Source organism: Castor canadensis, chromosome 8 (genome assembly GCF_047511655.1).
Source record: "Castor canadensis chromosome 8, mCasCan1.hap1v2, whole genome shotgun sequence".
Lineage (NCBI taxonomy): Eukaryota > Metazoa > Chordata > Mammalia > Rodentia > Castoridae > Castor > Castor canadensis.
In genome coordinates, this window is record NC_133393.1 from 80358183 (window position 1) to 80373350 (window position 15168).

Sequence of the window (15168 nt, forward strand, 5' to 3'; positions counted from 1 at the left end):
TTCCTGAAGAATAAGAGTAACTAAAGCACTTCAAAGTATTGGGGGGTTGGAATGTGTCAGAAAGTGTTAGAACATCTGCCTAGTAAGTTCAAATATGAGGGTCCTGAGTTCAAACTCCAGCACTGCTGGAACAGAGGGGAGAAAGGAAGAGAGAGAGAGAGAGAGAGAGAGAGAGAGAGAGAGAGAGAGAGAGAATATTTAGAATAGTGATGGAGAATGGATATTATCAATACTATACTTTTTGTTTCACAAAGAGGATAGTAGAAGTCATGTGTATTTTCCTTTGCTTTCATATAAATATCAGACATGGTAGCATCTACAGAAGCTCCTCCTGAACAGTCACAGAAGGCAGACATGATGGCTTCATGACCTTCTCGGTACATATTAATTAGCCTTTTCCTCTGCTCAATTCCCATATAATATAATCTAAGGTACATTTAATATAATATAATCTAAGGTACATTTAATATAATATAATCTAAGGTACATTTAATAATGATTAACCCTGTATTTCAAACTAAACTAGATGACATCAAAAGAAGAAAGTAAATCATCTAGAAAACAAAGAAGCATCACCCAGAGAAGCATAAAATGATGTGAGATTTGTGCTAGTCTTTTATGGAGATCAGCATGTCTTTAACTGAATAATGGATTTTGCAACATGTTTATATATATATATATATAAATGTTTATATATATATATAAATGTGTTTATATGTATATATATATATATATATATATATATATATATATATATATATATATTTTTTTTTTTTTTTTGCAGTACTGGGGCTTGAACTCAGGGCCTACACCTTGAGCCACTCCACCAGCCCTTTGTGTGTGTGTGTGTGTGTGTGTGTGTGTGTGTGTTATGGGTTTTTTTGAGACAGGGTCTTGCAAACTAGCAAGACCTGCTTGCCCAGGTCTGGCTTTGAACCGTGATCTTCCTGATCTCTGCTTCCTGAGTAGCTAGGGGTCTAGGCATGAGCCACTGTCTCCTGGCATTTTTAAAATTTTACTTTATTTGAAAATAAAATGTGGGTAAAATGATATTTATGGGTGCTGAGTTGACCCAATCACCAATACTTTTCAGGCTAGTAATGATATTTCTCAAACTTTACTTCCTTGTATGTAACTGCCATGGAGTTGGCTAAGGAGAACACTGGGAGATTTGGAAATTGGAAATGAAGCAGAAGCTTTTGTTCTTGGGACAACATGTGGCCAGATGTGGGGACTATATACACCTCTCCATAACTCCACTTCATAGCTGTGACTGCTGGACATGGTAGCATCTACAGGAGCGCCTCCTGGACAGTCACAGAAGCCAAACGTGATGGCTTCATGACTCTCTCAGTGACTCTGGGTTGGCCACCCTCTCAACAACTGCAGGCTGAAGTCTCAAGTAATTGCTTCTCTAGTTGCTGCCTTTCAGGTGTTGGCTGCCCAACACACCTTTACACAGATTCACAGAAATCTCCAATTCCTGTGCTACTTATATCACTTTATTCTCAACATATGTAACGACTCAGTTTCCTTTAATTGTGCAGACAAATAACATGATTATTATTTCCTCACTTTGATTCCTTCGATTCTAATTGCCATAAATCTTGGAGCCTAATGTTTTATTATAATCATTATACTTATGACTGATTGGTGTAGTATTTGTTAAAAAAAAAAGGCTTTAGTTTCTAAAATATTGACCTGGAAATATTTTGAAACAGACCTGTTGAAATGATGTTAAAATTTAACACTGAGTCTAAATGAATTACAATTTTCTTGTGTTGAATATATATAAAACACCAATATTTTATGCTAATAGACTTTGCTTCCAAGTAAGGTGGCAATCCTGCTGCTGATGACACCAAGCCATCTAGGTGAACAGTGAAGAGTATCATTGGAAGAGCACTGACCCTATTGATACTTTTAATATTTTAGTTTTTGCATGTGTATGAAATGGAAAAATGATTCATGAAACTTAATTCTTGGTGATCTTAGAGCATTTCTTGGTGGACTTAGAGTAGAAGAGGAAAACCCTAAATTCTCATTGCTTTAAATTGCTATACTAAGGCAAAAGAAATCCAGTTCAGTGTTTAAATGCTGAGTCCTGGAATTAAACACTAATTCTATAATTCAGATAATTTCATCAAATGCTCTTACTGTGCTTCTGGACCAATATCAAATCACTGGTTTATTGCCAGTTTGATGGATTTTCATAGCAAGAGAATGACTCGTTAAAATGCAATAAAATATGAATTATCTCCCATTGCATTTTTAAGCTAAAGCATATTTAGACATTAGTTGGTAATAAGGCACAAACAAATATGTTTTCAAACACAAACCCTTCCCCAAATCAACCAAGAAAATATTGGCTTGGCTAAATATGTCTACTGTGTCAGTAGACATAGTGATAGTTTGAACTTCAAGTGCCTACACATCTAATTGGAACTGGCTTAAACAATGGAGATAACATAGGTTTCCACAAAACATGGATTTTGAAATTTCCCAGACCCAGTTACATTAATTTTTTACTCTTATTTGGAAAATGTCTGAGCAACATGGCACACCTTTTCAACTACCTGAGAGGAAGAATTTGACAATAAATTGATCCATTTGAGGAGTCTTCAAAAATTTAAAAAATAAATCTCTTTAACATTCTGTAAATCTCTGTGATTTCTGAAACTGAGCTCACACGTATATTCAATAAAAATTGATTTTCTTTTACAGGAAAATCTCTCTTGCAGCTATTCTGAATATTCTTGTCAAAAGAATTTTATCATATGTCAAAATCATAACCAGAGGATTTCCATATTAAAGTAAATCTTAATGTTCATCTTTGCATAAATTATATGTATGCACTTATAGGTGGAGAATGAAGATACAATAAACTATACTTAACAACAGTATTATCAGGCATTATTTAATTTTTGTAGTTAGCAAGAGAGTACATAAGGGTCTTATTTCAAGCTCTTATTATGATTATCAAGCTCCAAAAATTTTACAGTACCAGTTAACACAGTGTGTAAGTAGTAGAAAGCCATATAAACCAACTTTGTCATAAATCTAAAATATAATTATTTTAAAGCATACCAGGGTAATCATAACACTAGACTTTTGTTAGCAATAGCAATGTGCCAAATTCTAAATTGTCAAAGAAATTTGCTGACTTATAAATCTGGTCCTAATGATGTACCAGTATGTGCGGTGTTAGAAAATCCTCACTGAATAACTAGTAAATGTCAAGACAAGTTCAGTGATGGATATTTATAACAATAAAAGCCTACATCTAGAAAAAAGATCTCAAACTAACTTTGCATCTCAAGGTAATCAAAGAAATAAAAACCCAATAAACAAACTAAGCACTAAGTTTTAGAAAGAAGGAAATAATGAACATTATAGAATAAATAAATGAAACAGAAAATAGAAAAAATAATATACCAAGTGGATTTCTTATAGAAGCAAATTTGACAAACCCTTAACTAGAATAAGTAAGAAAAAAGGGAGAAGACTCAAATAAGTTGGAAATGATAGAGGAGACAACACAGTATCACAGGAACGTAAAGGGCCATGAAAGACTACTACAAAAATTATACACCAAAAAATTGGATAACCTAGGAGAGATGGGTAAATTCCTAGAAATATAGAACCTACAATGATTGAATCTTAAACAATTAGAAAATCTGAAAAGAATAATAATAAGGAAGGAGGTTGAACCATTAATAAAATATCTCCTGACAAAGAAAAGTCTAGCATCAGATGACTTCCATGGTAAATTATAAGAAGGATTATCACCAATCATTCTCAAACTCTCCCAAAAAACGAATTAAAGGGAACACGTCTGGACTCATTTTATGTGTCAAGAATTACCATGCTACCAAAGCAGGACAAAGACATTATAAGAAAACTATTACCAATATCCTTAGTGAACACAGATAAAAAAAAATCCTCAGCAAAATACTAGCAAACAAAATCCAACAGCACATTAAAAGGTTCATATATTGTGTTCAAGGAAGATTTATTCCTAGGATGCAAAGAAGGTTCAGTAAGGACAAATTAATTAATATGATATATCACATTAACAGAAGGAAAGATAAAAACCATGTGATGATCTCGATAAATGCAGAAAAGTATTTGACAGAGTTGAACAAACTTTGATGATAAAAACTCTCAACAACTTAGGGGCAGAAGAAATTTATCTCAACATATTAAAGGTCATGTATGACCTCAATAGTGAAAGTCTGAAGGCTTTTTTTCTAAGCTTAAGAAAAAGGCACTTTTATTCAACATAGAACTGGAAGTTCTAACCAGAACAATTAAGCAAGAGAAAGAAACAAAGGCATCAGAGTTGGAAATGAACCTGTACAATGACCCCTGTTTTTATATGGTGTGGTCAAATATATATAGAAAACCCTAAAGATTCCACCAAAACCTGTTAGATAATAATAAATTCAGTAAGCTAGCAGGACATAAAATCAACATACAAAAAATTAGCTGCAATTCTATAAACTAAAAATAAATATCCAAATAGGAAATTAAGAATATAATTTTAGCCATGTGTAGTTATGCATACCTGTAATTGCAGCACTCAGGAGGTTGAGTGAAGAAGATTGTGAGTTCAAGGTTAGATTGGGTTATATAGCAAGACATTATTAAAAAAAGAATATAATCATACTTATAATAGTATGAAAAAGAATAAAATACTTAGGAATAAACTTAACCAAGGAGGTAAAAGACAATGGTGGTTGCCAGGGACTGAAGGGATGGGGAAATGGAGTCTCTAGTCACTGAACAGTTTACTGTGTAAGATAAATAAATTCTAGATATATGCTGCATGACATTGTGCTTATAGTTAAAAATATTTTCTCATGTACTTAAATTGTTTGTTAAGAGGATAATCTTATGTTAAATGTTCACAATGAAGTGGGAGGAAGTAGAGGAGGAAGAAATCGATGAAGGAAAAAAAGGACCCGAAATAAGCAGAATGAGTAGGAGAATGTATGATTTAGATAATTTTATAGAATAAGAATTATTTTATGTCTTTTGAAGCTCATACTAAAAGACTAAGATGTATGTTTTGTAAATATGATCATGATTTTAAATTTCCTAGTCATATAATTCAATTACTCGGAGGTATCATAATTAATTTAACCAATTCCATGTAGCCAGAAAATTAGATTGTTTACATTTTTGTTACTGAAAATAAATCTTTGATAAAAATCTGCGCATAGTTTTTGAGATTAATTTCTCAGAAGAAGCATTGTTAAGTCAAATGATAGGAAGATTCTAAAGATATTGGATGTATATTTCCTAAGTGTCTTTGCTCAAATTCTCAGAGATTAGCTGCTTTAATCCCTAGTGTCACAGAATTATATCACATGTGTCTGGTTCTTAGCATCGTTTTTTAAAAAAAATTTTTATTATTCATTTATTCACATGTGCGTACATTGGGTCTTTTCTCCCCCTCTGTCCCCCTCTCCACTTCTTCCCCCCCTGCCCTCCTCACTATCTTGATCACTTCTTCAGGCTCAGCCTTGGGTCTGTGTCAGGAAAGAACCAAAAAGTACTCTAGACTGACACTTTTGGGATATCTACTGGCTGTCCTTGACACTCCTCTGACTCTGACTACTTGTTTCTTCTTCTTTCTTTTTCTGGGGTCCTTTGTTTGAAAACATTTTTTATATAATTTTTTTTTTTTTTAAGATTTTTGTCTGTCTCTGTATGCTCACTTGCCAAAAGAGCAGAGTCTGGCTTTTGGATTCTGAACAAATAGTTAAAAGTCAATTTATGGGTAATTTTCCTGAATAGTTTTAACAGTGACCACAAGGATAGCACAACTAACTGTTCAAATAGGAATGTGTTTGAGAGTGGAATTGACCCTATTCATAATTATGCTGCACAACAGGCATAATAAGCTGGAGCTGTTCCATATAACCCAAGATTCTGAACTCTTAGCCACTCCTACTCCTGGATTCCTTATTTCCATATTATGGCCACCAGCAGGGATGCTTTTTGTTACATCCCCATGACTGGTTGACTTCCTACATTGTGGGTGCACTCAAGGTTCTTGTCATAAAATAAATTTTTTCCTGTATAAACTTTATTGTAATTATAATATTAATTGAGAAAAATGGAATTTAAGACTACTAATAAAGGAATATTCCCAGGACATGTAGCTTTTCCCTTTCTCTAAAATATGCTAAGTTGGACCCTCAATCAAAACAGATGTTAGAATCTTCATTCTTGGAGCCCAAATGAATTCCCATCAGGTATCGTTTCCTTTTAGTATATTCTAAATATACTGGGCACATTTTCAGAAACAGGTGTTTGAAATTTGTTGCTTTATCAGTTGTTGACATATTGTACGGTAGGAACATTTTCCCCCATGTTATCCTCTGTGTGAGGACAACTGGAGAAATGTTCTTGATTTAAGATGAGAAAACTATACCTCTTCTAGACCATTGGTTTGTCTTTATTTTATAGATACAGAGTCTTATAACATTTTGTCTTTCTCTCTTTGCTTTGTTTGTGAAGCAGAAAAGAGTTAAACTAACTCACTTCTAGCAAATCTGCTAGGCTTTGTATTTATTTATTATACTAGGCTTTATTACTTTTCTATCATTATTCCTCAGCCCAAATCCCCACATTCAGTTCATAACTTCATCATATAGTTTTAGTTTTTGTTATTGTTTTGCTATTAACTATCTTAAATCCTTTGTGGAAGGAAGTCATATATATGTATGTATACACACACACACATATAATAGTTAAATGTAGGTATTGTAATGCTAGATTTGGGGAAACATTTTTTGTTATGATCAAGTCTCATTCAGGTCATTGTTAAGAGTATTTCTTTTTTTATGTGAGGTCAGGAAGACTGTGCTCTTTCATGCTCTTATTTCTAACCTCATCTCTTCCACAGATTTCCTTCTAAGCATGGGCTAAACCGTGTCAAGTCCCACGCATCATGGCCCTTCCTTCAGGGTTTTAAAACTAAAACTCCAGATCCCCTCCATTCTCTGTGGTGCTTGCTCTCTATACTGGAAGAAGCATCTGCTGTAACCATGTCTTTTACTTCCTTTTCACTTCCTAATCCATGGACACCATTCTCCCAGAAGACTGATTTCCTTCATGCTAAATCCAATGGATACTTCCTCAGCCCTTGACTTACTTGGCTCTAATTCTCTTTTTTCAGAAGATGTGGTATCCATGGAGAGACTGATAACATATGTTACTGGAATATTTTTTTAATAAAAAATGAGTAATACTTTTTCTTTCTGACCATGCATTCTCAGCTTCTTTTTCAGATTTTTCTAACTTCATGTTAGTGTTTCTGAGGTTTTCATTCTACTCATACCATCTATGCAGTCTCATTCACCTCCTAAATCCTACTCTGCTCTGGTGACTTTCCTGATTTCAATTTCCTTTTAGGTATGGATTTCTAGACATCTTGCAGGTACCTCAAACTCACCTACTTTCCATTTTGGTTCTTTTCCCCTGGACTTATTCCCTGTTATATTATTTCTTCTTTTGAGAATGGTACTAGATGACAAGCTAATCAACCTCAAAAATCTGAAGGTCTTTGACTTCTCTCTGTCCTTATCCCCATCCAAATAATCACCAAGTCCCAGTGATACATTTCCTAACCATCTCTCAGACCACCAGCACTGCAGCCTGACCCACCATGAGACTGTACTCTCTTCACCTTAGTGTCTCCTGTGCGTAGCACAATGCTAGAGAAATAAGGGATCAAAAGTATTCTTGAATGAATAAATTGATTTTAGAAAATTGAGAAACATTAAAAGATAATAGAAGCAGAGTATTGATTTTTAAGTCACTCAGGCTATGAACACAAAATTTGATTTAACAAGCAAATGAGTCCAACATTTTCCACACTGAATTATCTTCTATTTCATCTGCATAAAAATATATATAGAAATGTATTTTTAAAAACTTCCGTGAGGCTGTTTCTCCACATTTTGTATGGAAAAATGCTATATAGTGAGTAATTTAGTCAGATGAGCCTTTGGCTGAGATTTAACCTATAAACATCTAACATAAAACACACAAAAAATAAAGAAACAGCATATAAACTGGAGGTTGCTACAATGAAATTTCTATGTATTATTTGGTCATGGGGAGGCAAGAACCACATTTCTGATTTATCTTTGAAACCCACCTATAAAATTCTTGGTGAGAGAGGCTCTGTAACATATTGCAATTCAAAAGTAAGTCCAACTTTAGTTTAGTGATTAAATCCCACTTAATCAACATATATGTGTACATAATGAAGCACTAAAGAATGTGCTTCATTCAAAAATCAAATACTGATAATTTCTTTGTCTGGTTATTAGTAACTGTGTGCTTCACTTTCCAAAAGCATGACTTTTACAGCTTTTGCTGAGGCTTCTGCAAACAGTATTCACATCTGATATTCAGACTTTCTGTCCATACAACAACGCAAACTTTTAAGTACTGAAAGTAGTAAAAGGTTACTTACGAGGGGGCCTCATGGAAAAGAGCAGAATTGCTTCCTGAGGAAGTGGGCACACTATAGGTCTGTATAGGTTTTCCTGGTTGGTATGAAAATCTCTCTGCATGAGTATCGTTATGTTGAGATTTCCTATAGTCAGGGGTTGGTGGAGTGTGTAGGAAGGTGGATTAGATTCATTAGTTTAGACGTCGTTACAGTTTGGATCTTAAGTGTCCTCCCAAGTCCCATGTGTTAAAGGGGTGGTCCCCAGCTTGATATATTGGCAGACTTGTGACCATTCGGAGTTTGATGTTGACTTGGTAGTGTACTGAATGAACTTGTTAACTTTAAACTTGGAGTTGTTTAGACACTGGGTGGGCAGCTTTCCAGGACTCCACTGGACGTTTGCATTTTTTATTTGCTGGAGATTCCTTTGACCTTGGTGAAAGCCAAGGGAGAGGAAATAGCATTCGAAGAGGCAGAACTTAAAATGAAAACCACATGAAATAGGAGCTCTCTGTGGAATTAAAGCACGGAACACTGAGTAGGAATGTGGTGGTGTTTGCCCTTCCACAATTTGGCCTGATATCTCAGAGGAGCATCTGATGTTCAATTGTCCACGTGCAACAGGCACAAAGAAAATAAGGTCAGGACTTGGGTAAGGAGATTTCTTCTATATTTATGTAAAACATAAACATTTTCGGTCATGTGCATGTGTCTAAAGTGTTCGCTGAATTTGTTAATGGTTGTTTAAGTTCACATGTGTCTTTCATTTTGTCAATTTCAGGACATCAAATTAAAAGGCCATTGGTTTCTATGTCCTTCCACCCTGTAGAAGAGAAAGCTTGTATAATAAAAGCATGTATTTACAATTTAGGTATCGAAGATTTGCCGGAGGTGGCTCTGACTGCCTTGTAGCAGATGCTATTTTGTATTAAACTGAGTTATATTGTTAACTAACATTTATTATCTCAGATTATGACAGCATTGGCATTTTAAAAGGAAAACAAGTCAATTACCTGTACAGAAATTAACTTGCTGAAATTAGGTTTTTTAAAAAATTCAAAAACATTTTTTGCCACTCTTCAGGTGGCAGATGAATTGCTATGCATCCAAATTTTATTTAAATTTCATTATGTAACTAAATACTATTTTATTTTAGCTTAAGTATCTTCTGATCTCTTGTGTTAATATTTCTGCTTTCAGGTTTTTAATCAAAGAATGTGATTGTATAATAAATTGAATACACTAGAATCATTGCCTATTATGAAGTGGACTGAACAAATGAACTCTAGTTTCTTATTAAAGGGCAAGTCAGCTCTGCCTATGAAAGGAAATACTAGTTCTTTCATCTTTGGCCTCCCCCTCCAGTCAAGAATGATGAGAAGATTTTAAAACTGGGCTTTGCCTGCCCCTACTTATCCAGTTTTCAGTGTTGATTGCTCTTCCCCTCTATTCTGTGCTTGGTGAAACTCTAACCATCCTTCAAAGGCAAATGTCATCTCTTCCAGAAAGCCTCTTCATAGAAGGAATCGACTTTCTTTTCCCTATGATCCCTTTGCCCTGGGCCATATGGTTTGGGTAGCATCTATGACAAAGAGCTCTGTCTGCTGTGGTTTTTAATGAGGGGGCATAGCATATTACCCTATTTGTGGCCCACTAGGTGGTATGGTACCTGACACAGAGTAATGTTTATTGAATTAAAAAATGGTGCATGAAATAGATTGGTGATCTTTGGATATGTTTCAAATGAAAATAACATAATTCTTCTGACTCAAGAAAATAGAAATTTTATTCCAAAGAAAGAAATGTTTGTTATCTTCATGTCCCAAGTGATGGGATGAAGGCCTAAAGGCTTGTATTTTATTATCTTTCTCTTGCTATATTAACCTTGTGAATAGCTAAAAGAACCAAAGTGTAAATACCATCAACATTTATATTAAAATGCCTATTTAATTTGCCTAAAATGGCTCTATTGTCTCCAGTTTTACTTAAGAATGATCTCTTGTTAGATGGCTCCAGATATAGAATGGTTCAAAGCAAATAAAACAGTCAACACTGAAGTATCTGTTACCTGTAGCACGATGTATTGCAACTTTAAGATAAACTTTGCAAAAGTTGTGTGAAAGGATTTCATTGTGGAGTTTGTCCTTACTTTTGCTTTTGATGCAAAGATGAAGTAAAAACTTGAAGAACATAATTAAAAGCTACAGATAATAAACTCTAGTGCAACTGCTCTCATTTTTATCCATGACTTTTATTTTCTATATACATGTGATAGTGCCAAAACTACCGCTTTACATTAAGCTTTTTAACTAAATTTCATATCATAATATTTCTTCATGTGTCAAGGATGGTCTTCATTATTATAATTATAAGAAATCTATTTTGACTAATTTAGCTTTAATGGACAATAATTCTGTATGTTTATGGGGTTCAATGTAATTTTTTGCTTTCTTTTTGTTGTTGTTTTGAGACAGAGTCTTGCTATGTAGCCCAGGCTAACCTCAAACTCATGTCCTACCTCAGTCTCCCAAGTACTGGGATTGCAGGTGATGTTTTGATCTATATATAAAGTCAATGAAGCTAATTAACAAATCTATCACATCACCAGCTTATCATTTTTTGTGGTGAAGATGTTAAAAGTTTATTCTTTCAGCAATTTTGAAATATAGAATACATAACTATTACTGCAATCACCAGGCAGGGCAATAGAGCACTAAAACTTACTACTCCAGTCTAACTGAAACTCTGTACCTGTGATCAACAGATCCATTTTCTCCATCTCTCCCACTCCCCCCAAGCTCTGTAAACCACCTTTCTATTCCATTTCAATGAGATTGACTTGTTGTAGATTCCACATAGAAGTGAGATCATTTAGTACTTTTCTTTATGAGTCTGGCTTACTTCACTTAGCACAATGTCCTCCAGGCTCATCCATGCCATTGTAAATGATAGCATTTCCTTTCTTAAGGCTGTATATTATTTAATTGTGTATATGTGCCTCTTTTTCTTTGTCCATTCATCTATTGATGGGCACTTAGGTTACTTCTATGAACTTTTATTTTTCTATTTTGTTATTGTACCATTATGCATATTTAAATTAAATTAATTTAATATTATATAATTTTAAATGTCTGTCTATCTATCTATCTAATCATCTATCTACCCAATCTATCCAATATCCAAAGTAAATCTTTTAACCTTCTGTGTATAATATAAAATTCTCTCTAACTTCTTCCATTAAATTTTTAAAATTTTCCTGGAAGCTTGAGGCAAATTTCAAGATGATTTTATATCAGAAATAGGCTGTTGGTCTCATAACATGGGGATTAGAGGTCATGAGTATGCAAATAAGGGAAGTTTATCTTTTCTCAGAATTAATTAAATATTTTGTTGCCTTTAAAACATATTTATTAAATGCTTATTAGGTTTCTGAAGTTGAGATCTCACTGTAGTCATAAAATGAGCATGACAGATATGACCACCAGCTGTCAGAGTTTGTATTCCAGTGGAGGTAAGAAATCCTAACCAGATAGGCAGAAAAATAAACAAAATACTTCTAAATTGTAGTACATCAAAGAATGAAGAGTTTTAGGGAAAGTATCTCAGTAGAAACTCTGCCTGACTGGGTTGAGATGCTGATGGAGACATGGTGGCCCTCTGATCAAGTGCTACAAAGGAGTTAGGACATGTGGGAACAGTGGTCAGACAGTGGGAACAGCATGAGGTCAAGCTATGAGGAGAGGAAGAACTTAGTTAAAGCCTAGATGTGGGAATGGGGGAACATGGTGCCTCAAACACCAAGCAGAGCAAAAGTGGCATGGGACGAGACTGAAGCAATCATGAGGGACAACCTTGGGCTGGGGTAAGTCATATGAGCTCCATTGTGAGTGTAATGGAAAGCTGACTGGCCAATCAACTTAGTAGCATTTCCATCATGTGGGGAATGAATTGCAGGGACAAAAATGGAAGAGGAGACATTTAGGAGGCAGTGCTAAGTCTAGGTCCAGAAATGTGGTCATCATGGCCGAGAATGATAGCAGAGGAAATGGAGAGTAGTGAACAAAGCCACATGTGTCTTTGAGGTAGGAACAGTGGTATATGATAGTGTTTGAATATGGGAGTAAAATAAAAGAGGACTCAGGATGACTTAAAAATCTGACTCCCATGATGAAAGAGATGCAGGAGACAGAGGTGGGGTGGGTGGGTACACTGGTGATAAGTAGTCTGGATATAATGGATCTGAAGACCTAGAGAAGATTGCTGGACTGAAAAACCTGGTAGACTCCTCTGATGAGAGAAAGGCCTTTTGACAAAGGCCTTTTGATGACTGTGTCTTCATCTCAACCATCTCCTTAAATCTATGGAAAGTGATGAAATTATTTAGGGAGAAAACAGAAAACTTAACTTAAATTCAAGCTTGGGGCCACCAGGATTTAAGGTTGGGTAGAGGAATTGGCAGAGTAGATTTGACAACAGGTGACACATTAGCTATATTTCTAATGCTTAATCACTAAAAATCATTAAGTTAAAATTGGAAAGTGCATGGTTAAATCTGGATGGCAGGGAAATAAATGTTTATTCTATTATATTTCATAATTTTAAAAATATATGCCTAAAATACTTTAAAATATTTTAAATTATGGAAAGCTCTCCAAAAGTTATTCATAACATAGCATTAGATGATACAAAACTCACAAATTCACTCATTTATTTGCCAATAACTCTAATAAATTACCATTAAAAATATTGGAATTGTGCTCTAATCCCAGCTACCTGGAAGGCATAGATAGGAGGATTGTAGTCTGAGGCCAGCTCCAGCAAAAATGTGATATCCTATGCAAAAAATAACTGAAAACCAATAAAAAAAAAGATAAAAGCAAGTGCACACAAGGGAGATATGAGGATAGGTAAGACACCTAAAAAATTAGCTAGCATTTGTTGCCCTCAATGCAGAGAAGCTAAAGCAGATACCTTAAAAGCAACTGAGGCCAATAGGAGAAGGGGACCAGGAACTAGAGAAAAGGTTAGATCAAAAAGAATTAACCTAGAAGTTAACACACACACACAGGAAATTAATGTGAGTCAACTCCCTGTATAGCTATCCTTATCTCAACTAGCAAAAGCCCTTGTTCCTTCTTATTATTGCTTATACTCTCTCTTCAACAAAATTAGAGATAAAGGCAAAATAGTTTCTGCTGGGTATCGAGGGGGTGGAAGGGAGAGGGAGGGGGCAGAGTGGGTGGTAAGGGAGGGGGTGGGGGCAGGGGGGAGAAATGACTCAAGCATTGTATGCACATATGAATAATAAAAAAGTAAAAATTAAAAAAAAAAGCCTGGTTGTGTAGCTTATGCAGTAGAGTGCCTACTTAGCAGATACAAGACTCCTAGTTGAAATCCCAGTACGGCTGAAAAAGAAACAAAGAAAGAAAGTAAGGAAGAAAGGAGGGAGGGAAGAAAGGAGAAAGGAAGGATGGAAATAGTGGAATTGATTAGAATAATGAAGTCTAGCAATGCTAAGTCAGGTGGATAATAAAGCATAATATATGTAGGGTCACCTTTCAGTGAAGTTTTAAAATGACCTTAAATGACAGTCTCTGGAATGTGACTATTGTCAATTGACCTTTTCCATCTCACATGAATCACAGATATCAAAGCAGGAAGAGACTGGAAAGCCATCACCTCATTTTCTGGTGAAGAAACTGACTCTCAGAGATGCTGAAGGGCTTTTCCAGTCTCCGCTGGGTCTTCGAAATCCTAGCCAAAGACTTTGCATGATTTCATGTAAAGACACATTTAGATGACATATATCCACAGGTGAATTTATTCTCTATTAGAAATACACATTTTAGACAACAGGTTTAGCTCACATGAAATTTAGAAAAGCTCATACAAGTCACTTTTATAATAAAAACTTTAAAGCTGACACATCTCTGTGCTTTATTTTTGATAGGCTGTGAGAAATTTTTGTGCAATACTTATACTAAAGAGCTGTGTGATATATTTTGATTTAAGCAAGATGATTAAATAACAAAATGTACCTAAAAGACAAAGGCGATGAAAGGCATCACAAAAGGAATTTTTACTTTATACTAGTATTCCTAATACTATTTCCTTAAATACCAAGATCTCCTACTGTGGAATAAAGTTAATTGGGTGTCTAATCTCTAATTGACCAGTATTGGCTGCCTGGAGTAAGTATTAAGAGATTGTCTAGCCTTACGGGCATATTAAGGTCAGAGTTCTCCAGCAACAATAGGATGCACACACACACACACACACACACACACACTGGGACACACAGGGACACACTCACAGACATACATGGACACAGACACATGGATACACACACATACATTTCAGACTTGCTAGCCTCCCAATAACATGATCATGAGTCTATTTCTTAAAATTAATCTCTTTATTTACATAAATCTAAACAGATATAATTTCTAAATAAAACATTCATAAAATGAATCTATTTATATATATATACAGACATATACTATACAAGTAAAACAATGCATTTTAAGAAATTGGCTCATATGATTGTGAGAGCTAGCAGGCTCAAGAGTCTGACATCTACCTGGTAAGCCAGCAGGAAGGACACCCAGGTAACTACAGCCTTGAGAATTGCTTCTTTCTTCAGAAACCTCACTCTGCCCTAGCTGAGTGGACACTCACATTACCTGTCTGCCTGA

At 35.0% G+C, this 15168-nt stretch overlaps 1 long non-coding RNA gene across 2 annotated transcripts in view; it reads left to right on the forward strand.

Moving 5' to 3' along the window:
* Positions 1 to 8559: 8559 nt before the first annotated feature.
* LOC141425739 (uncharacterized) overlaps positions 8560 to 15168 on the forward strand; it is a 126105-nt gene continuing 119496 nt past the window's right edge. For both annotated transcript variants that reach the window (XR_012450816.1, XR_012450817.1), the window contains exon 1: positions 8560 to 9125. This is a non-coding gene — a long non-coding RNA (uncharacterized lncRNA). The remainder of the gene's footprint in view (positions 9126 to 15168) is intronic.